The sequence below is a fragment of the Marmota marmota genome, unplaced genomic scaffold (assembly GCF_001458135.2).
Source record: "Marmota marmota marmota unplaced genomic scaffold, marMar, whole genome shotgun sequence".
Taxonomy (NCBI): Eukaryota; Metazoa; Chordata; class Mammalia; order Rodentia; family Sciuridae; genus Marmota; species Marmota marmota.
In genome coordinates, this window is record NW_026000142.1 from 32,628,323 (window position 1) to 32,652,765 (window position 24,443).

At 32.6% G+C, this 24,443-nt stretch overlaps 1 protein-coding gene across 3 annotated transcripts in view; it reads right to left on the reverse strand.

The window, feature by feature from the left end:
* Pclo (piccolo presynaptic cytomatrix protein) overlaps positions 1-24,443 on the reverse strand; it is a 418,833-nt gene that overhangs the window by 370,270 nt on the left and 24,120 nt on the right. The gene's annotated exons all lie outside the window — the stretch shown is intronic.

Consider the following 24,443-nt stretch of genomic DNA (forward strand, 5'->3'; position numbering starts at 1 on the left):
TTTTTTTTTTTTTTTTTTTTTTTTTTTTTTTTTTTTTTTTTTGTTATTGGGGATTGAACCAAGGCCACTCAACCACTGAGCCACACATATTCCCAGCCCTATTTTGTATTTTATTTAGAAATAGTCTCACTGAGTTACTTAGCACCTCACTATTGCTGAGGGTGGCTTTGAACTCATGATCCTCCTGCCTCAGCTTCACAAGCCTCTGGGATTACATGTTTGTGCCACCACATACGGTTCTGATTCTTTAATATCTATAATAACAGCATAGTCTTGACAGTGTACATCATGATCTTTCTTAATAACAGTGCACAAAAAATCAGCTGTCCATTAACTTGTAGGGTTTTTTTTCCTTCAGATTTGGTGGTTGATCATTGTGTAACTCAAGCTTATATTAAAACAATAATAAACATTTATTATCTCAAAAAAAAAAGAAGGAAAGAAAGAAAAAAGGAAAAAAAGCATCAACAATGTGAAGGACTATCTAAGTTGTACTGAGAGGTCTGCAGAGCCCAAGATGTAAAATTTTGAGAACCATGCAGTTATCAGAAAATAAGACTCTGAATGTTTCTATTTAATCTGTGCACAAACAACATTCACATTCAAGTTTTCAAGGGCATTCTAGAAATTATTTGTGGTGAAATAAAACATTACAGTAATTTACAACTACCACAAATATGAAAAATAGAGAAATAATCCTTAGCTCACTACAAATAATAAATCTACACCTTACCCCTAAAACAAGCTCATCAGAAAACACATCTGTGTGAATGAGGAAGTAATTCTTAGGTAAACTTCAATCTGTACCAACGTACTTGTTTATGAAGGTTATTTATAAACATCTGTCTCCTAGGCCTGGGAGAGTGCCATCTCATGCTACTTTTTCCTGGTTCACTCTACTTAAATCACAATTGGCTTTCTGTAACATTCAGAGCTTTCTGTAACATTCATTCCTTCTGCCTGGACTGCCTTTCAGGGACCCTACTCCCATTCTATGGCTTTATTCTTCTCACTGATCTCAGCTAAATGATCTTACCTCAGAGAAGTCCTCGGTGAACCACACGATGTTAGTAGGATTCATTTATTTTCCTTCTATTTCCTGTCTCTGCCACAGATTGGAACCAGCATGGCAGGCAGGTGCCTGTGTACTCCAGTCACTAAAGATGACATAGAAACTGATGCAATGTCTAACTTTGCCAAACCATAGTAAATACTTCAAATGTTCTTTTCTGATTATAAAATTATTAAAGGGAAGTAATGATTACTTAAATTTTAAAGTGATTTTATTATGCTGTCCCAAGATCAAGAAAAACTAAATTATAAAATATTAAGCAAGAGCAAACTCAAGGACACCTTCCTCACCCTCCCCTCAATCATTAATTATTATAGGCACAAACGAGTTTATTGCATTAAGCTAAAGTTTGAAGTTGAAGAAATCTCACTTCCTCAAAATAAAGATATTTCCCTATACTTTGTAAAAAATTAAATTAAATTTTAGGAAAAATGTCCTGAGGCACCGATTGATTCCCAAGACTTGTCTAAGTGATTATGACATTTAGCCCAAGAATGCTTTATAAAATTGGAAACTGTTTTCTTCACTAGGACATTTAGAGCCTCTAGGCTTTTAAACTCTTTTGTTCTCTCAAACACATATTCTAGCAGCACAGGACATTTTGAAAAAGAAGCAACACTTTCATATTTCAATTTATCTGGAAATGGTTTAAGAGCGTGATAATTTTAGAAATTTAAGAGGGAGACATAAAATAATAAAAATCACACTAAAGGATATGCTATAGAAATGTGAGTATATATCTTTGGTCACATAAGTAGATTCAAAATATTTTATTTGGTTTTAAATCATACTTGATTGATTTTAAAGGAAAATAACTTCTTTAGGAAGAGTAAGCAAAGTGGTAAATTCTTAATAAGTCTTTTTTCAGCCACTTTAACAAAATACACATATATTGCATTTCACTTTATTCTTTTATGTAATTTAATGTACCAGATTCTTCACTAAAATAATACACATACTCTATCTAAGATTTACGTAAGATAGCTGTGATTATAAATGAAAACTATTAGTCATAAACTATTAATGAGACACCCAAATCATGTCTGAAAAAAATTTATCACACGGCTATAGTAGGTACCTAACACTTGAAATTAATTATATTTTCCAAAACCAATCAAAAGGAACTGATTTTAATTATCCTAAAAATACATCCATATTTTTTCTGAATTCAAAAGTGAATATTTAAACTTCTATAATATTATAGAATTATTTCTGTAAACCCAACACTTTCTTAATGCTATTGAACTCTACCCTTTCAGTTGTTTCAGGATCAAGGAAGAAGTGACAGAACTAATGCCCGGATCAAAACATAGACTTGGAAAAAGGCTTCTACATCTTGGATATTACTTTCAAAATAAAATGTTTAGAGAAGTATTCAATAAATATGTCCATTGAATGAATGAATGAAGAATGAGCAAATGAATCATCAAAAGGCAGAATTCAAGAAGTTCCGAGTTTTTCAACAGCAAATCCCTAATTGTTCCTATGATAGCACAAATTTTGTGTAAAATACCAACCACTTTTATATATTAATTTTCAACAAAAATAGAAACTTAAAGAAACATACACTGTTTACCAAGAATAGGATAAACTGTATAGTGTAAACTACAATGCAAACAAAATGTTGTCGTTCTATTTATAGAATCTATGGTCTAGAACTATTGGAAAGCAACAGATTACTTAAAAATTTTGATTACTCGTGGAATATACTAACTCTTTTTCATCATGACAGTTATATTTCTGCTTGCTTATTTATTTATTCATTTATTTAGTACTGGAGATTTAACCCAGCGGTGCTTTATCACTGAGCTACATTACCAGCCTTTTTTTCTTTCTTTCTTCCTTTTATGGACAAGATCTTGCTAAATTGCTAAGGATGACCTTGAAATTACAATCCTCCTGCCTCAGCCTCCTTAGCTGCTGGGATTACAGGCAAGTTTATGCCACCATGCCTAGCTTCTGCACATTAAAAAAAAAAAAAAAGAGTATTTATTTTCATTGCATTAGCCTTATAAATCTATATATCCTAAACATGAAATCTAATTTCTATGGTCAGTATACCTTATAAAAATAAAGATTTGGGTTCAAAATTATGCCATATTAACTATTTATACATCCTTAGACTACCTTAACTTTGTGAACATCAGTGTTTTATTTGCATATCTCATACAAATATTGTGTGAAGTGAGAAGTGTAAGTTTTTAAATAAACAACAAAATGCTGAGAATTTTTTAGGTTTCTGCTTCCCAGATAGAGTGTGGAGGCACCTTAGATACTATAGTGAGTTACCAGGGGCACAGGATATGTAAATTTTCAAGAGAACAGCAGAGACAACCCTCAGACATTGCATGAACTGCTAGTATTTTGTTGTTTAGCTCCTAATTCTTAATTAAAGGAAATATTAGACATTTCATTTTGCCTAGGGGCAAAAGGAAAAAATGATGAAGAACTAAAGGTTCCATGAACCAAGAAAGTTTCGAGCTAGTAAATAGTTTCCTCTCACCTTCTCTCTTCTCTGATTTGAAGAGAAAGCCCTACCTACAGGATTTTCTCTGTTCTCTTTGCTTAATTTGCACTGTAGAAGTCAAGAAATATCCTTTCTGGCAAATTCAATTTTGAAAGCTGAATGAGAACAGTCCATGTTGGCAAATACAAACATCCAGTTCTGATAAACAAGGAAAAAAGGGGCATTTTTAATTTTTTTTCACGGAAGACTAAATGTAGTTCTCAAAATAGAAAGATGGAAACACAATATTGGAAAAGAGAGAAGAAACAGACTGGGCCACAGCAACCAGAAATCGAGATGCAGAAACAGTCAGGTAGGAATGCTATGCTGACAGTGTTGCCACCACAGGAAGGTACTTGCCCTTCCCTCTAGATTATAGGACAAAACTGTGTCCCACCAAAACCACCAAACAGAGAATTATCCTAAATTACAAGAATTCTCAGATTCCTAAACACCAAAACACAGCAAATTCTATCACAAAAGCTTCGTCTACCTTCCAGGCCAGCTAAAATTCTACTCTATAAAAAATTCTTCATTTCTCTATATTTTTATAACACCTTTTTCATATTATTACTATAGTAATTACTACTGTATAATTTTATTAGTCGTTTTTATATTTTTTTTTGTTTCCATGGATTACAAGTTTTGTAAGGGTAAAAGTCATACTGTTGCTTTTATAAAAAAATTTCTGTAGCATTTAGATTTTTAATTAAAACTTTTTATGAAACAATAAAATGTCTGAATAGAAAAAAAAACATAGATAAATCTTATTTCCTATGATTATTTCATTTTGATGGACTACAATAATTTTAACTAGGTCAACATTTCCAGAAGTATGTATCTAATAATATACTCAGAAACCCAGGCACATTTATGAAAATAAGTATGAAAAAGGTATAACTAATCTGTTATTGAAGGTTCTTCATAATTAATGATATTCAAAATTCTGATTATTCTCTATGGTTAAAAAATTAGCTTTTTAATCAATATGACCTAATATATTAAACATTTGTGATTGTTAGTAGTGTGGTTTATCATTTTTATTCAGCGATTTTGATCACTTAAAAATCATCTGTTAGGGGCTGGTGTTGTGGCTCAGTGGTAACACTTGCCTAACATGAGGCCCTGGGTTTTATCCTCAGCATCACATAAAGAAAAATAAATAAAGGTACTGTGTCCATCTATAACTAAACAGTATTTTTTAAAAAATTGTCTGTTAATCTGTGGATTTTTACATGCCTGTTTCATATTTGAAGCACTAAACAAATAGGGTGTAAATGCTTTGGAGAAATGTACTAAATACAAGCTTATCGCATTTTCAAAGAGAAAAAAAACAGTCACTATACATATTGATATAAGTGCTCTTCATCTTTGTCAATGTGATTCCTTTCTACTCATCCTCATATAACTAACTGTGTAGCCAGGTTCTGGCTTGCTATGGAATCCTTTTCATAACTGAATGAAGAAAAAACAATCTAATCATAAATGTAGAGTAATATTACTTGTTTTTTAATCTAAGTCAACATTCCAGAATTTTTTTGATTTAGATTCCATTCCTGGTAAATATCAATGGCAATAGTTTTGGCAAGCCACTAACTGTAACAAAAGTTATCAAGGGTTATTTAACTGGTCAAATTCTTAGTCTCTGCTGTCTTTGGGGGTAGCTTTTATTTTTCAAAAGATTCATTAGCTTAAAATATAATCATTCATAGATATGTCAGGACACTGAAACAATGGAATATATTTCTTACCAATTGTTATTCCACCTTTTTTTTAAAAGGGAAAAGTATTTAAAAGAAAGAAATTTTCTGCATTTTAATGACAAGTGATGTGGAAATGTGACAGAATTACTAAAGAAGCCAACAGAAGAGCAGCATCTGCTCAGCCAGGCAAACATGCTTTATCCTGTCAGTGACCACATAACAGGGAGAGATCTCCAGAGCACAGCCACCCATCACTGTCATGGTGGACCTGCTGAAATCAAGAGCTGGGAAAGAATTCAAAATTGACTCAAGACTAACATCACTCTAGTTCACCTAAGTCTACCCTTCTGTCACTTGTCAAATACAAAAATTAGAACAGCATTTGCTTCTTTACTTATTATTGGCCTTAGCTTAGATTTAAATGACTTCGATTATAAATTAATCATGACCAAAATATCTATTTAAGTCAATCCCTAGTCACTTTCAAAATTAACTTTGAGTTGACAGTCTGGAGTTTTAAAAGCCAAAAATAAACCCAGTTGAATTCATTAGAAAACTTATTCCTTGTAAGATACTTAACTCATAAATAAACAAAACCAGGCTTGAATTACACATACACACACTCACAGAATTACAAATTATAGTTTGTTGTACATATTCTTTGGCAACAGTTATAGCTATTAAAATATGGCAAAGAAAGTAATAATTTACATAAAGTCAAAGAAATACTTTGTGTATATACATACAAAAAACCCATCTCTAAAAAAATATTTATAATATTGTTTTAATATACCAAGAAATAGTAGTCTATTCACATAAAAAATTCAACATGTAACTTCCACTTTAAAAGTTCAATTTTCCATTATATGTGCTATAATATCTTATATAATAACAAAATCTTAAATATAAATTCTGCCAATTAAAAAATATTGCACAAATGATATACAAAATATTTTCTGAATACTAGATGCAAGAACATAATTCTGAAGCAGACTAAATTCAATACTTACTTTTTAATCTTCAAAAGCAGAAAAGGATGCATGTTCAATACTTTCTATACATTTATTTTTTTAAATTTATTTGTATGTGGTGCTGAGTATTGAACCCAGTGTCTCACATGTGCCAGGCAAGTGGTCTACCTCTGAGCTACCACCCCAGCCCCTCATGTTCAATATTTTTAATGAGATTCCTTCTTTGCATTATTTTGTAATATTCTTTTTCTCCACTTTTTAAATCTGGGGATGATTAATCAATATACATCACCAATAATATCCACAGTTAAATTAAACACCTCCTTCATTAATTTACACCTGAACCATGCTGATGCTGCAAAAAGTATTGGAGCTAGAAACGTCTGTGAGTAACTGAAGTAGCTCTATGTAACTATTCTGAAATTTAGACACCTTTTTAGTTCTCACTGGTCCCTGTTCACTTCCTCTTCCCCTCTTAGCCTCCTCACTTTGTTGTGCTTATAAACAATAATTACTTATCAAAGTACTTGTCCAACTCCCACATTAAGATAACCTTATCTATACCTAGAACTTAACCACATACCTTTACAGGCAAAACAAATACCTACATACCCCCAATTTTATTATACTTTCAATATGCCACAAGCAAACCATGTTTTAGCACTATAACGTTTTTATTTATTTATTTAACTGGAGTGTTTTTTCTAATTATCCTTGGCTTAGGCTGATTTTCAAAAAACCTGTCCAGAAGTATGATGGAGTTAGGAAAGTGATATATTTCCTGCTCTCCACTACCACTTTCTAACCATGGTTCAACACCTAACAAACTGCTCTCCTCTTTGGAAATATCTATTGGTTCATTATCTGCCAACATATGAATCCCACTTCTATTGACCTTCAGCAGCTTCCTGATAGCTTGAAGTCTAACTTCCCCAACCATCTTCTGTGACCTTGATATTAATGTAGGTGATCTTTCCAGCTATCTGGCTTCAGAACAAATAAAATGCATCTGTTTCAAATATGGTTATTTTGATGATGTACAATCCACCTACTCATATGATATTCCTCTGATATTAACATAACATTGTTCACATTCTAGCTAGTTAAATGCTCAATAGCCTCTCATTTTCATAAGCTTTAAAAGATCAAAGACAAAAATTAAAAGAATGTAATTCCATCAATCTAATCCATTTATTTTTTCCTGAGAAAAGTTTATCCAGTCCTTATAAATTACTATGACAGTAACAAAACCACATTTTGCTTAGTATTATAACTATAGAAATTCTTAAATACTACTATTATTTGGTATTATTATTTTAGTGGTTTCATAACATTCTGTCAAGTTTTTGAAAGAGAAGTTTGCGAGTGAATTAAGATTTCTAAATCTAAAGCTAGACTGTCTGGGTTAAAATTTCTATTCTGAGTCTTATATTAGCTTGTGAACTTAGCCATTTCCCTATGCTCAGTTTCCCCTTCTACAGAAACAGACAATAAGAATGCAACCTTATGTAATTTTGCACATGAAGTACTTTGAACCTAGAACTTGAGTGAATGCTTAGTAAGTATGATATAAATCGCAATATGCCATGCTTTCCTTATGTGTATACATCTATTGCTGGAAATGATGGTCTTGGTAAGGTTTTAGGTTCTTTTGCAACTCTGTTTTCACTATTAAAGAAAATTCTTCAATAAGCAGTGACCTTTCTGTTGAGTCATTTATCTGGTTAAGTTTTCAAGAATGCTCTATTAATAATAGCCAACCTATGGAACCATCATAGGTGCCCTTCAACAGATGAATGGATAAAGAAAATGTGGTATACATGTACAGTAGAAATTACTCATCCATAAAGAAGAATGGAATTATGGAATTTGCTGGTAAATAAATGGGTCTGATGACTATCATGCTAAGTGAAATAAGCCAATCCCCCAAAGCCAAAGGCTGGATGTTTCCTCTGATATGTGGATACTAACATATATATGGATGCTAACACTTCCACACATCTCTTTGTGGCTGCAAGGGAGAATGGGGAGGGGAAGAATAGAAGTGCATTGAATTAGACAAAGGGGAATAAAAGGAAGGGCAGGGAATGGAAATAGGAAAATAATAGAATGAATCACACATAACTTTCCTATGCTTATATATAAATACATGACCAGTGTACTTCCACATCATGTACAACCACAAGAATGGGATCCTAATTAGAATCAGTTATACTCCATGTATGTATGTCAAAATATACTCTACTGTCATGTATATTTAAGAAGAATAAATTTAAAAAGAATGCTATTAATTAGACCCCAAAATGTTCTTTACAGGCCTATTTAAAGTAAAATATTTGTAATAATTTATAATACAGCTATTAAGAGACCAATTTTATCACCATATTGTTGGCACTTAATCACTTGTTTTCCTTAAATATTTCTTTTTCCTTTTCTTTCAAAGGCCTTTTCCTAATTTTTCTCTTTAATCAGTCATTATGCTATTTTAGCCTATTTCCTCTTTCCTAAATTAAACTTGATCTTTCCGGCTCTTAGGTCTGTCTGCTTTTCTATGTTGTTTCCTTCCATATTATAACTTCATGACTTTGACATCATTTCTATTCTACAACACCCAAAACAAGATGATTATCCCTTAAATAGCTTTTGTGACCCAGATTTGAGTAATCTAACTTCCCTCTGAACACAAACTTTTCACTTTACTTGATCATAACTTCAATCTTCCTTGATTTTACAATGGCTAACCCAATCCCAGGATAAAAGCCATGGGATCATATTTATCTTTCCACTTCCACACATCCAGTCAGCTGCTTAAGTCTATTAAGTCCCCCTCACCCCCTTGGGGAAACTCTACAATCTAATTTCTAACATCAACTAGTTCATTTAATAAATTAATAATAAAATTACAAAGAAAAATTAAACATTGATAATATAAACCTATTGTTACTATCCTAAATAAAGAGGGTGATACACTACTGATTTTATGAAGAGACCTTAAAGGAGAGATAATGCCATCCTGAGAACTTCAGGTGCTGCTTTCAGTCATTCTCCCTGCCATGGAATTTAAGGTAAATCAGTTCTACTTTACATTTCTATGTCAATGAATTACAGGTATACATTTATGTATGTGTGCACTGAGCTGTGATTTCAATATGTTTTTTCTTCTTCAAAACTCATGTTGGAATTTAATCCCCATTGTTTGGTATTAAGAGAGCAGAAACTTAATCCGATTATGATGTTCAGAGGCAGGGCCTTTGGGAGGTGTTTATGATTAAATAAGGTCATCAGGATGGAGCCCCCATGATTGAATACTGATAGCTCTAAAGGAAAAAGGAGAGACCACACACATACACCTACTGCCATGTGATCCCCTGTTTTTACACAGGATCTGTCTGCAAGGCAGTCATCACCAGATGCAGCCTCTCAAACTCAGACTAGAATTCTCAGCAAAGTAAACCTCTTTCCTTTATAATTTATCCAGACAGAATCAATTACATAAATATTACCTTCTCAATAAAATTCTCTTAAGAAATCCAACCATTTAATTGCTTGGTAAACAATTCTAATTCTACCCCTTCATCCTCACGTTTTTTTTTGCTTTCTAGTATACATACCTTATTTGATTCTCTGCCCTTTGAGGGGCTGAAAACAATAAATATGATGGGATTCTGCTCCACAGGTAAGCTGACTTATGATGAAATAAAAAATAGATTATCCAATTAGGTTCAACCTAATCAAGTGAGTTCTTCAAAGGGCCCTTCCTCAGGTGAGAGATGGATGAAATCCATCTCCAAGTCTAAGATGGATTTCATGAGGAAAATTTGTTGAATATGGGTACATTTCACTGAGAGTGACAGAGTGTTTTAATTAGGAAATGTCTGCTTGTTTTATTAAGAACTGGGATAAATTATTATAACAATTCTGGATACTGGGTACCATTTAGCAAAAAGTCATGATAATAATAAAACTTCTCAATCCAAAATATGTAGAAATACAAAAGTAGGAACAATTCATTTAAATGTCAGAAAATAAAATAAATCTCAGATCACAGCCTACATAAATTTGGACTTTTAGCCATAAGTTTCAGTCAGCTTTTCTCATGTCAATATATTCTTGTTGGTAATCGCTTGTCAGCAATTTTCTAAGGCTTTCCAAGTATACTCATTTTAAGCAATTCCATGATAAAATTTCTTCCAATAAAACTCTCTTCAAAATCTTACAGATATTTTGCTCCTTTCATATGTAAAGAAAGCATTCATATTAATATAACACAGCCATGGAAAAAAGCCCATCAAATAAGTAAAAATAGAAGCAGCATTTATATCGCAAGTAAAACAACATCAAGGCCTGTTTTTTCTCTCTGGTCAAGGCCCATTACTTTTAATCACATTATATAAAATAATCTGAAATAACTTTTCAAGCTTGAAGTAAAGGTCCCCACTCACCTTTTAACATCAAAATTCATTTTATTAAGCATCCCAACTCCTCTTAGAGGTGACACTTCAGGCAGAACAAAATCATTTTTAACTCAACTATTTAGCAAAAAAATGTACCCTGATACCATACACCTTCTGGACCTAACATCTGTTGCTAACAAAACTCATGCTCATTTTGCTGTTTCTAGTGCCATGAATATGCTTTTAAAACTCAATGTATTACTTTTCAATTCTTACAACAACCCAGCCCAAAGAAGTTAAGGAATCTGTACTAGCAAGATTTGACCCAGTTATCCCACTCCTTGGCACATACCCAAAGGATTTAAAATCAGCATGCTACAATAATGCAGCCTCATAAATATTTATAGCAGCACAATTCAAATTAGCTAAGCTATGGAGCCAATCTAGGTATGCTTCAACAGATGCATGGATAAAGAAATTGTGGTATATATGCACAATGGAAGATTTGTTGGCCATAAAAAAGAATGACGTTATGACATTTACTAGTAAATGGATGGAACTGGAGACTATCATGCTAAGTGAAATAAGTCAGTACCCCCAAAATCAAAGGTGAATGATTTCATTGATATGTGGAAGCTAAACCACAATAAGAGGATGGGAGAAGAAAAGTTTAGTACACTAGACAAAGAGAATGAAGAGAAGGGAGGAGAGAGAGGAATAAGAAAGATGGTGGAAAGAATCTGACATGATTTTCCTATGTACACATATGAAAAAAATCTAAGTGAATCCCACCATTATGTACATCCACAAGAATGGGGTCCTAATTAGAATAAGAATAGGCATGTATAATTTTATCAAAATGGATTCTACTGTCATGTATAACTAAAAGAAAAAAATCAATTAAAAAAGATGACTAGGAAATTGCTGAGCTGATTTTGAAGCACAGGTAATCACCACCATAGGAACCATCTTAACCACTGTATAAATTTACAAGCCAAATGTCTTTTTACTTTGAAGCTTATTTTCATTTACTTATCCCTCAGCCTTAAGAAAAGGTACTTTACCCCCATGAGCCTAATTTTGTAAATGAGATTTGAAAAGATTTCCAATATTTATGATATGTACTTTTTTCTTCACCTATTAATATGAGGCATACCAAGACAAAATCAGTTCATAAACTGGTTAAAAATATTTGTAACTAACCAAATATGAGGCTAACCAATCTTCCAGATAATACATCAGTAATAACTATCTAGAATTCTTTCATTCTACAAACATTTGGTTAGCACATATTATGCACTAGTTACCTGGAATAGGGTCTGATATTCATAAAATTTGCATTCTAGTGAGGAATAATACACTAATAAGTTAAGTATTATATTAAACAATAGTAAGAGCTGTAAACAAAAGAAAAGATCAGGGTAAAAAGACTGTATTATGGAAGGCAGCAGGCAGCTATAGTATTAAATAAGGTAGTCAGAATATGCCTCATGGAGATAATAAGCAAATAATTGAAAAACACATTTTTTTTCAAATGTAAAAAGTAGCACTGCCTCACTATTATCCTTCCATACCTTAAAAAGTAAAGATGCATATTAGTACTTAAAATTTTTCCCAAGGGCTTTAAAAATCCTTGCAGCCAACATAGAACCAAATGAAGCCTCAAGCCATTTCTAAATACAATTATAATTCTATTAACATAAATCATGTGTTTCACTCAACAAGCCATTTGCCAAAAGGCTGTTTTTCCTTCATTAAACAAATGTGTATTGATCACCTACCACATACAGGCATTAAGAGTGCTGAGGAGACTAAATCTTGTGTTCCCCAGTTCACATTCTGGTGAGCTCATACAAATGAACAGAGAATCATAATGCTAAGTAAGAAGGCTTATTAGAGAACATGAAGCAGGGCACAAGGAGAAGTGAGTTTTTAGATGAATCTGAAAGAATGGAGAAGAGATAAAGACAAGGTTAGTGGACAGCATTAGAGGCCTGCACAGAGGCATGGTGGACTGAAAGCACACACTCTGCTTGTGGCCCTGAGCATAAGTCCTATAGGGGGAAAAATAAAAAGATTCAGTAGAATTTAATAAATAAAGAAACTCCACAAATAATCAAAACTATTTGGAGGCTGAACTTTGAGAAACCGAGTTTCCTCAAGTAAAAAAATTGTGTTTTGCATAGCAAAGTTGATAAGCAAACAAGTCTCTTATAACGAAGATTAGATAACAGAGAGAGGTTTAGAAGAAAGAATTGACCAGAATTGAAAGCCCTTGCTTCTGATGGATAAAATGATTCTGAAGAGTTGTGGTGCTTCTCAAGAAGGCAGAGAACAGCTGAGGAACACACAGGGAAGAGGATGAACCCAACACAGGCCATGTGGAACATGAAGCCTCTCTGCTACATTTATTTCAATGGAAATGTTCTCTGGACAGTATAATTTATGACTGTGGAGACAAAGGTAAGAATTCTAGAAATAAGAATGAACTATTTAATATTTAAAATACTATGCTGTCAGCTTAGGAAGGCTGGGAAGAGTAAGTAGATTATTTCATCTAATACAACCACACTCTGAAGTCATAGTTATTTCTACTTTCATTCATTCAGAAATGTTTATTAAGGGTCTCCATGTGTCCAGCACTGTTTAAGGCAAAAACAGGACAAACAAACCTCCTGCATCTGTGAGGATACTCTTCATAGGTAAAAACCTGAGGAATAATATCTCACTCAAAATCATACAACTAGCCAATACGTGGTCAGACAAGAATTTGAGTTGAGTCCTAACTCAAAGAGTCAGAGCTCTAAACCATCATGCTATTAGCTTGGAGGTTACAGGTCAGCATATTTAGTATTTTAATGAGACAATAAAAGGTCATAAGAAAGCAATTAAGTCTACAGATGAGAAACTTATGGAATGTCAACAGTCTTTGCAAAGAGCCACTGTTCTAAGTTATGCAGAGATGATGAGAAGAGGGTCTGAGGATATTTTTCTCACATGGGTTTTTATGTACTCATGATTCACCCTAAACAATGTTATTTAATCTAATTAGGAAGATTTCTCTCATTTGCTCTGTTTCTGTTTTTAAACATACAAACATGGTTTGATTGCTCTGGGTTTGTTCATTAACTCAAGCAAATTTCCATTTCTTCCATAATGACAAAATGTTTTCAAAACATGTCTACCTCAGCATTTCCTAACAAATGTCTTCTAGAACACCAATTCTCTCAAACAACTAAGTATATTACAAATTTATTTTACTGCATAATCATTTACTATATGATCATATACATAATCATAAGTGATTATGTAGTAAAATAAATTTGTAACATACTTAGTTTAAATGATATCCTATTGTAAAATTTCTCATAGCACTAATATATTAATACATGGAAGTCATATCTATAAGTGGACTAAATGTGAAGCATTTTGTAAATTTTCTTGACCAAGGAACATGACTTTAGTATAGCATTATCGTGGTCTATGCTTTGATGAACAACACTTCTTAAAAAAATAAAACCTGTTCTAGGTTATTCAACCAGGTATAATACCAGATTATATTGGGATCTTTAGTTAGTGCATTATGTCACATGAGAACATAAACTTCAAGTGGTTTAGTGTACTGAAAAGTGAGCAAGGTTTTTATATAGAGGATTTCTTTTATAACAACTGCAAAACATGTTCATTCCTTTGTTCTGCATGGCTCAGTTGGCACCATTATGAGTTGTGTAAGTCTATTGTTAAAGGGTTTGTATACTTAGGTAATACCTACCTAATTACTTTGGCATAATTTTTTTAATGAAGCATGTTATTTTTCTAGTACTTATGTATTATAGTATGTTGATGGATTAAACTAGAACAGAATGATAAATATGTGACATATAATAGATGCTAAGAATTCCACAGAGTTTCATGAAGGCTGAGGAAATAGTGAAAAAAATTAACAAGTGCTCCTGCAAGCAGTTTACTCAATCAAAAGGTGTACTGTATATCGAATCTTCTAATTAACTTTCCTTTGAAGTGTGGTTCAGGTAGAGTAGTCCTATTTTTTTGCAGGTATAAAAGAAAACTGCTTATGATTTGAGATGATGAGAGAAGTGGCAATATTTGGTATGTTGAAAAAAATTTCCACTTATAAAGTTATAAACTAGTAAGATAAACTGAAAATGGTTAGAAAATGTATGATAGTTGTTACTCCAACATGGTTAAAAGTAATCAAAATGAATATAAATTTAATTCCAGAATTTTAAAGGTAAACTTCTACAACCATTACTGACTTGTGACCTGTAAAAGCTGCTAAAATCTTATTCTTTTACTTTAAAAAACTGGAAAATGCTTTAAATGAGCATCTTTCTGTGGTTTCCCAGATTGGTAAATTGAAACAGCATGTCCTCTCACACAAAACTGTCCATAAACATGATTTCTCATCCCATTTTTGAAAATACAACAGAGGAGCAAATTGTCTTTAAGTACAACTTTAGGCATTCCACACAGAAATAAAAAAAAATTATATTTATCCCTGTGGTTAATTCCATGTGTAAATCATTTTTTTGACTTCTCCTGCTTGCTCTGTTTCCCCTTGTCCCTACAACTTATTTTTCAAAAAAATTGACAAGACAAATGTGATTCACAGTTTTATATGTGAACGCGCAACAGTATATGCCATCTCCCCAAATGACATACAAAGGTCATTTTAGGTATTTTGTGGTATTCTGGGTCTTAACTTCTTCCCAAGGAAATTTTATATTTTAGATTCAAAATACACATACATATATGTGCACACATATATGTATATGCATATATACATAGACATATATAATTTTCCAATATTAGCAAATATTAAGGCAAAATACATTATATCATTTACTTATATGGTATCAAGTATCCCCTTTTCCCCTAGGATAAAATATATCTATAGTAAATAGTATCAAACTACATGTAAATTATATTAGCAATAGTAAAGACTGACAAATTTAGACCTGAAACATTATTTTGTCATCTGATTAGGAGGCTTTGTATAATTTGAAGAAGGTGTAATCTCAGAGTCATGGTCAGAAGTCTGTTTGTATAGTGGAAATGCCATCCAATTTATTTTCAAATTATAAAACATTTTATTAGTATGTGGGATGACACAATCCACACACAATAGGGCAAGAAAGTGTTAACACACATTAACTTATGTAGCACGTATTTTCTGCTAGAGCAGGGCTTACTTACTTGGATATCAGATATTATGGTGTGGATATGAGGTATTTTCCCAAAGTTCCTATATTATGAGGAATATTCAGAGGTGAAATGATTAAACTTTGAGAGTGTAACCTAATCACTTCATCCTAGTTAGTCTGAAGGAACTAAGTGGGTGGTTAACTGTCCACAGGCGGGGCATGACTGGAGGAGGTGGGTCACTAGGGTTATACCTTGGGAGGGTTCAGCTTCCCTGTGGCCTATTCCCTTTCACTCTTTGCTTCCTGGCAATGCCGTGAGCTGAGCCCCTTTTCTTTAAGGGGCTTTTCCCCCATAATGTGCTGCTTCTCCTTGGGCCCAGAGCCAGGAAGCCATCTGTCTAAGGAGAGAGACTTCTTAAACTGTGAGGCAAACTTTCCTTCAGTTCTTGTTGGGTACTTTGGTCACAGTGACAAAAAAAAAAAAAAAAAAAGGAAAAAAGGTAACTTAAACACAGGATTATTAGCTTCGCTAATTTTCCCATCACTTCTTTTCTTCACATAGAGTCAATAGAGGAAGGAATGTTTTTAAATGAAGATAGGAAAAAAAAAAAAAAAACATTTACCAAATAGGGTATTTTTATTTAGTACTGTAGCAGTCTAATGTGGTCTCAATTTAGGATGATCACATTATTTCCCTGAGTCTAATTTATTTCTTCTTTAAAGTAGGTTTGATAAGCATTCCTCCTTAATAGCAGTTTCATGGAGTTGGTTCAGGAGCAATCCAAGAATAAGAGGGTTTGCCAGTTGAATGAGTGAAGTTGGTCAAAACCAATGCACTTTCGTTTTTACCTGTTTTCTATAATAGGTCTTTACACTTCATATCATTTGAAAAAGAAATTTGTAATATTATAAAGAAACCAATTATTCCCCTACACATCTTGCATCATATGCCAACAAGGCCCTGGTAGCTCATTACTCTGTCCATTTCTCAGGCTTGTCTTTACATTATGCATCTTCAAGGGCTGAGGTAATCTCTTGCATTCTGCTTGCTACAAAAGAGGAAAAGCCTACAAACTCAGTGATCCTTGCCTGTGACTCAGACCCACTATGTGCAAAGCACCAATTTAGACCCAGACTGTAACACCTGCATGGGACTGTGGGGCAAAGAGAATTGATACAAACATGCTGATTTTTATGCTATTTGCTATATGTTGATAATAAAGTTATTTTTATCTAATCCAGGAATTTTCAGCATACTATTAAAATCTATGAAACCCTAACGGGATAATTTATTAGATGTAAGTTGGGCAAAGTTAAATCCTAGGCCAGATTAATCCTATCACTAGATGCTTTTGCCAAGATTTGCATGGGTATGGAATATATTGAAATATTAAAACTAGTCTAATAAAAACAGTAAGGTACGAATACCATAAACTAGACAATAATAGTATACACTAAAGAATTTAGAAAAGTGAACAGTTTTAATGTAAATGTATTGCATGGTAAAGGTAGCACTACAGATCAGAAAAAGAAAAGGATAAATTATTTAGTAAATGACATGGGCCAAGCATCTGTGCATTTTGAATATATGAAATTATACCTTCACCTAATACTCCACCAAAAAAAAGATGCACAGATAAATAAGACAGAGATTCAATGTGAAAAATAAAATTACAAATACTTAAGAGAAAATACCAAAAGCTTTTTCTTATAAAGAAATGTGAAGAAGGCCATTAGAAAAGTAGGTAATCATGGAAAATATTAAAAGATTTGCTTCCATTAGGAAAAAAAACAACAACCCACATGAATGGATGAAAATTTTATAAAGAAATAACAAGTGATAGATAAGAAAACTCATTTTAAGATAGTTTTTGATAAAGGGTTAAATTATCTAAAATATGATAAATAAATACATAGACTTCCTCCAACAAAAAATAGCTATGGTATAAATTGGCAACATAAAAGAGGAGAAATAAAAATGATTGATAAGCTCATGATATGAATAAAACTTCAGCAATGTTTACTTTCAAAATAGGCAGGAAAATGTAAATTAATGCAATAATACAACAATTACTGACTCATGAAATTGGTAAATGTGATGTACTAACAAATATAAGAAAGAACAGACATTGTTGGTAGTACTGTAATTATTATCAGTTTTTAACAAAATAATAGAAATTTTTGATAAAATTTTAAAACCCCATTTGCCTTAGCCTTATATATTCATTTCAAGGGATTTATCTTAAATATAAAAGCATAATGTAAAATATATGAATAAACATTTGACTTCAGCTTTGTTTATATAGTAACAGAAACTAGAAATACCCTCAATTTCTTAGTTTCCAAGAAGACAATGTATGTTCAGACCGTGTGAAATTGTAGCAACTTACCTCACATAGAGTAGAGCAGAATGAGGTAAGTCAGCAAAGATTCATGTGAGAATGCCCAAAGTATACCACTTAGTGACAAAAAGAAGTCAATAGCAACATACTTTTGAAGATTCACTTCAAAATAGATAATTTTAAAAACTACCCCCAAAAAAACTTTTAAAAAATCTTAGATACTTTCATGTTACTGTGTTTGAATAACCATTATAAAAATAAAGCAAAAAACAATAAAAGACATGTCTGAACAGACCACTAAAAGAAGTGTCTAGAGGAAAAGCAGCCATTCATTTACCTTTATACATTTCATTCATTATTTTACTAATTATAAGGAAGAGTTTTACTTCTGTAATTCAAAATGTGGAATACAGTTTTAAGTGTAAAATGGATAGCCATCAAAAAAATGAATAAAATACTGAATGAATGATATATTCAATTTCAACTATTCTGTATTTCTGAGACTTCTGGTAGAAATTGATCCAAAATTTAAACTTTTCACTGAATGCCACAGGGAATTTATAAGTAGACTCAAGATTTCTAAGAAAACAAGAGAGATCATTTGGAGGCTGAGGGGACATTGGAGAATATAGGCTGTCCTGAACTAAAGGTTGAATGGCTACAGTAGATAGAAACTAGCAAGAACTAAGATTTCATTTGCAGTGTTCACTAGGGGAGTACTGAGATCTGTCTTCTCAGGGAAACAAGCAAAAGTAACCAGTTATCTTATGTAACATAAAAGAGCCCTGAAAAAGAAAATTGGATTGCAACAAATACAAGAATATTCATATTTTATTGTATAAAGAAATAAACATTCTACATAGAAGCAAATATACTACATGCATGTGCAACTACAAAGTGAAATGATAAGAAGACAGGATGGTAATAATAGCAATATTCAAGGAATGAAAACCTTATACAACAGTAATTGGACTTGAATGAATTCAGAAGCCAGAGGAAACCTTTTAGCCTTTCCACATTTTAAAATACTAATTGCTACCCCAAAAGATCCATAGGACAAGGATAAACCAGATTAAGAAAATTTTAAAAAATGATTTACACAAAAGAGCAAGTGGGAACCTGTAACAACGAAAACTGAGATCATTTAAAAAAAAAAAACAATTAAAAAACCCAATATGTAAATTTATGGCTATTTCAATATACAATTAATGAAAAATTATTAATAAGACATTTTTACATTTTTCCTGATAAGGCTTTGAAATCCATTCTGCAGTTTACAATTAAAACATATCCTGCTGAATGCCTAGGTGCACACCAATAATGCAGTTACTCTAGAGGCTGAAGCAGGAAGGGTTTCAACTTCAAGGCCAAGGCCAGCCTAGGTACTTTGTGGGAATCTCTCAAAACAAAAAATTTTTAAAGACCTGGGGATGTAACTTAGTTGTAGAGTAATTGCCTAGCATGCATGAAGCCCTGGATTCAATCTGTGTACAAAAAAAAAAAAAAAAATCCTAACTTGAGTCACTTATAGTACTCATAAGAACATGTGGCCAGGTACTTTTATATCAGATTATGCATCTCTAGCAAAACAGGAGCACACATGCAAAATGCGTTGTGATAAAAATTCATACAACCACTATGGAGAACTAACATAGTATATGCAATCCCAGGAATATTCTGTGTCTAGGAATATCACCAATGGAATATCAAAACATTGGTAGGAGCAAAGATTCAACTTCTACCACCACCAATGGAACACTGAGACATTCACCATTTTTATGGTCATCATTTGTAAGTATTAGCATAAAAATATTTTTTACAACTTGAACAAGTATGCTTTATACTCTCACATCACTACATATGAAGACAGGGACATCATTTCTTCATTGAGCCATATGCTGTTATCTGTCAGCACTGACCACCTGGTGAACTTATCTGGGAAGAAGATTGTACAATGATGCTGGCTTTTACATTTCTAAACCTTTCAATAAGCCTTTTATAAATTCAACTGTGCAATACAGCCACTGTTATTCTAGTGGTCCCAAATGTTAGCTGAATTTGATGCACATATTTACAAATTTGTTAGTACTAAAATCCTACCAGTTACCAACTGACACAACTTATAGTTAAGACAGCACAGAACAAATAGTATTTGTCATCTAGTTCCTTAGGTTATTTAAATATAGTGTAGTAAAAAGAGCACTGACAGCCTCTGAGTTAAACCTTTGTGGCTTGAAAAATGCACCTAGCTCTGATTTTCATTCTACTAATCTCCAAATCTGCAAACCCATCTCAGAGAGTGGTTGAGTGAAAAAACTTTGCACAAGGCCTCTCACAATGTCAACGTGGCCCCATTAGAATAAAAAGAAAAGGAGCATGGCTGATAGCACTTTACCTTTTTAAACATTGTCTGCTCAATGTTTTGTCTGGATCAAGATTAGAGACATCTATTTACATTTAATGTCTAAAATAAAAATTTTCCAGGAAGCAAAGAAATACAAATCAAACAAAAGCATTTTTAGACTTCCAAATTAGCAAATGTTATTTTAAATGATATTTTTCACATTTGGAGAGGCAGGAGTGAGAAAGAAATCACATGCATGAATGGTGGCAATGCCAACCGCTATCACAGCTCTGAAGAGAATTTGATACAGCAGGGTCCTTATCCTGATTTAGTAACCTTAATATGAGTACACTTTCCTTGGGAAACTGTTCAAAATACAAATATTTATGTTCAAAACAGTTTAACTTGTTCATAATAATAAAACAATGACAACAAACTAAATTCCTAATAAGGAGAAAATGTTTATAATGAAACACAAATCCATAGAATACTTAATCATTTAAAATAACTTTAAGTTGTTTAATCACATGAGGAAATGTTATATGTTGATTAAGATACATAAATACCATATAGATTATAATATGTAAAAATGCCTAGAAAAATAAGAATTATTAGGAAATTTTCTTTTTTGTTCAAATTTTATTAAACAAAAATAATCTCAATTTTAAATCAATTGTTTGAATATTTTAACAAAATGTCACTTTTAACATCAAAATTCTCCTAAATCTTAATGACTAATTTTTATTTTTCAACAGACTACAGGATAAATTTTTTTATATCAGTCAAAAAGTACCTTCAAGTGTCCCTCTTTGTCATGATGCAGAAATTTTCATCTAGGATGTAGATTTCCACTATGGAATTCTTCTGAAACAATTAGTAGAACTGTCTTCTCCTAATTCACTTTTGATCATTCTTTTAGCCTTTCATTTTTAATGTGTGTGTGTGTGCGTGCCCTTGCGCGCCCCTGTGCCTGTGTTCTTAAATACTTTTCAGTATTAATACATACTTTTGAAAGTAATAAGTAAAGTTCATTAAAAGAAAGATAATATGTTTTTTTGCCAAGTTAAGAAACACAGCACATCCCCACTAAGCCACGTACTGAGTATTTGATAGAAAATGCAGACGTTGCTGTTGCCAGAGAGCAAAGATCTGAAGGGACTCAGTCACACCACTGGGTCTTAATCAGCCCAAAAGACTCATTTGTTGCCTAGTGACAAATATATGCCAGCTATTTCTACATCGTTTAGGCCAGGCACAATTATCTTGCGAAGAAGCAAAATTATGATTCTAGGACTTCCTGAAACATGAGAAACATATTTCATTTTATTTTCATAATCAAAAGTTACTTTAAAAAGAGGATGTCAAAAACAATAAAATAAATACCCCAAGTTATTTTGCCTCCTTTAAGCATTTTAATTGTTTAATGAATGATTAAAATTCACTAGGTAAATTAATTGCCATCTTGGACTGTTTTTCTCACTATGCTTTCAGATTTTGTAAGACTAGCCCTTTCAAAAAGCCCTACTGTGACTTGTAAAACTCCTTCCAAGACAAAACATTCCCTGAGTTGGCAGAAATTGAAGCCTAAAAGAATTGTCTCATGCTATCAAAGGTTAACAGATTTATAGCACCATTTATATAAACTGAGCATCAAGCAGTATAACTTTGGCTAAAGTCTGGCCTGCAGGCAGCTCTTGGCACTTAGGAGCAAGGGGAGATGTTGGCACCAGGACTAGAAAACATCCTTAGAGACAGGTGAGTTGGATTAATGGGTGAGGGAAGAGGGACATTGTCTACAGCTCCCCAAATCACAGCAAAGGATAAGGAGCCTTTTCACCACCAGAGGAAGAGACAACAAAAAGGGATGAGGTGCAAAAAGGGATGATGCCACAAGCAAGGAATGACTTCCTGCCTCATGACTAGTCTAAGAGAAGTAGAGGCTAGGATAGAATCAAACATAGCAGAAAATAAACAGAAATCACCAAATCCTTTCTTGAGAAATAAGATTTCTACTTCAGTCATAAAAGTCTGAGTAGTTTCAGGCTGTTCTCTCTGAAACTAACATGAAAGTACAGTAATCAGCCCTGCAGAAAATAATGGATCTCATTAAAAATATCACAATTAGAAAGTATAAAACAAAATATGAATCAAGAAGAAAGTGCTTCCCTAACTCCTAAGTGAGATAAATAAAAGGTATTTCAGCATGAACACTGGAATCATAGCACAAATTAAGCCTATAAATGATGTTTAGAATTGGTTTATATATCACATGCATATGTGTATATGTACATATATGTATATATTTATATGTAAATGTACACATATGAACACACACATGCACATTGTGCCACTCTTTTTTAAAAATATTTTTTAGTTGTAGATGAACACAATATCTTTATTATTATTTATTTTATTTTTTTAATGTGGTGTTGAGGATCAAACCCAGTGCCTCACACATTGGAGGCAAGCACTGAGCTATAGCCCCAGCCCCCACATTGTGCCATTCTTTTCAATTAACCTCTCTGCTGTTCTTCCAAAGTCCTTTAGGGTGATGATAATATAAAGGCAACCAACCTTGATTTACTCCCATGATGCCAGATCAGCCAGTGGACTCTACTAGAAGCTAGAGCTCAGGCCTTGAGCTAACTAAAAACTTCATGTAGATTATTAGCACATTCAAGGTGAGCAAGGAACACTCTTTTGTTACATAAGATATCCTTCCCTCCTGAAATATAATCTTCCAAACTCAAAGAATTGACAGCAGAGCAGAATTTGAACAGTGAGATATATATATATATATATATCTCCATCCCACTGACCATATATAAAATAGGACCTCACCTAAATGGTCTAAACACTTGAGACAATTTTTATTTTGAAATTATTCAAACTTGATTTTCCACACATCCTCATTAATTTCTGTATCATTCAAAAAATCTCATACCCAAATTACCACCTCCAGTGTATAATTTACCAACACACAGAAAATCAAAGATTTCCCTAGAAGACTCATTGATTCTCTAGCTAGAGGGCTCTCATTTCATTCTTCCAAACATTGACAGAATTCTAAGCATCACGATGATCCCAACATGCCCTTGTGCATATGCATATGCATGCACAGGCATGATGTGTAAATTATAAGTTATAGACCTCCCCTTACATGGCACACGTTTTTTAAAAGTGTTCAAATATTTAAAAATATGTATATAGTTTTTTTTCAGTGGTACAGTTTGATTTAGAACTATTTTACTTAACTGCATTGTATAGATAGCATAAAGTTCCTCATTAAAGGGTACACTTTTTTAAGCGTTTAGAATAAATGCAGTTGTATTGGGGAAAAAATGAAAAATGAAATTTTCCTCATCATGAACATACAACCAAAAGCTATTCTTCTAAAATATAAAAGAAATTTAATGTTGATTTTTGTTTTGTTTTCATATTGAATCCCAAATGCTGTATGTAATAATTATAGTTGTTACCACTCATAACATCATAACATGCTAACAGAAACTAAAATTTATCTACTTTTAAAATGGATCTTAGTTAACATTATTCATCATAGCTGAAGAGAAAAATCTGTTTTAGCCTGCAGTGAAAATGCTTTCATATGGTGTTAACTAGGTCAAACCATACTAATGTGTTTTTAAAATAACAAAATAAAAATTTTCTATGGTTTGTTCCAAAAATAATTATTTAATGCACACCCCCCCCCAAAAAAAAAGACAACTTAAAGCTTTTTTTTTTTTCCTATAAGATGCTAGTCTATTTGGTCTTACCATTCCAATGAGTTACAAGATCAAATACAGTGGAGTAAAATGGTCCTTCCGTATTTTTGACTTGACAAAAGCAATGAATAATTATTTTAAATTCACTCTCAAAATGCTTATTAAAATATTGCTGTTACTTACTAACACCAGAATGATCATTTATCCCCTGAGATTCCAAA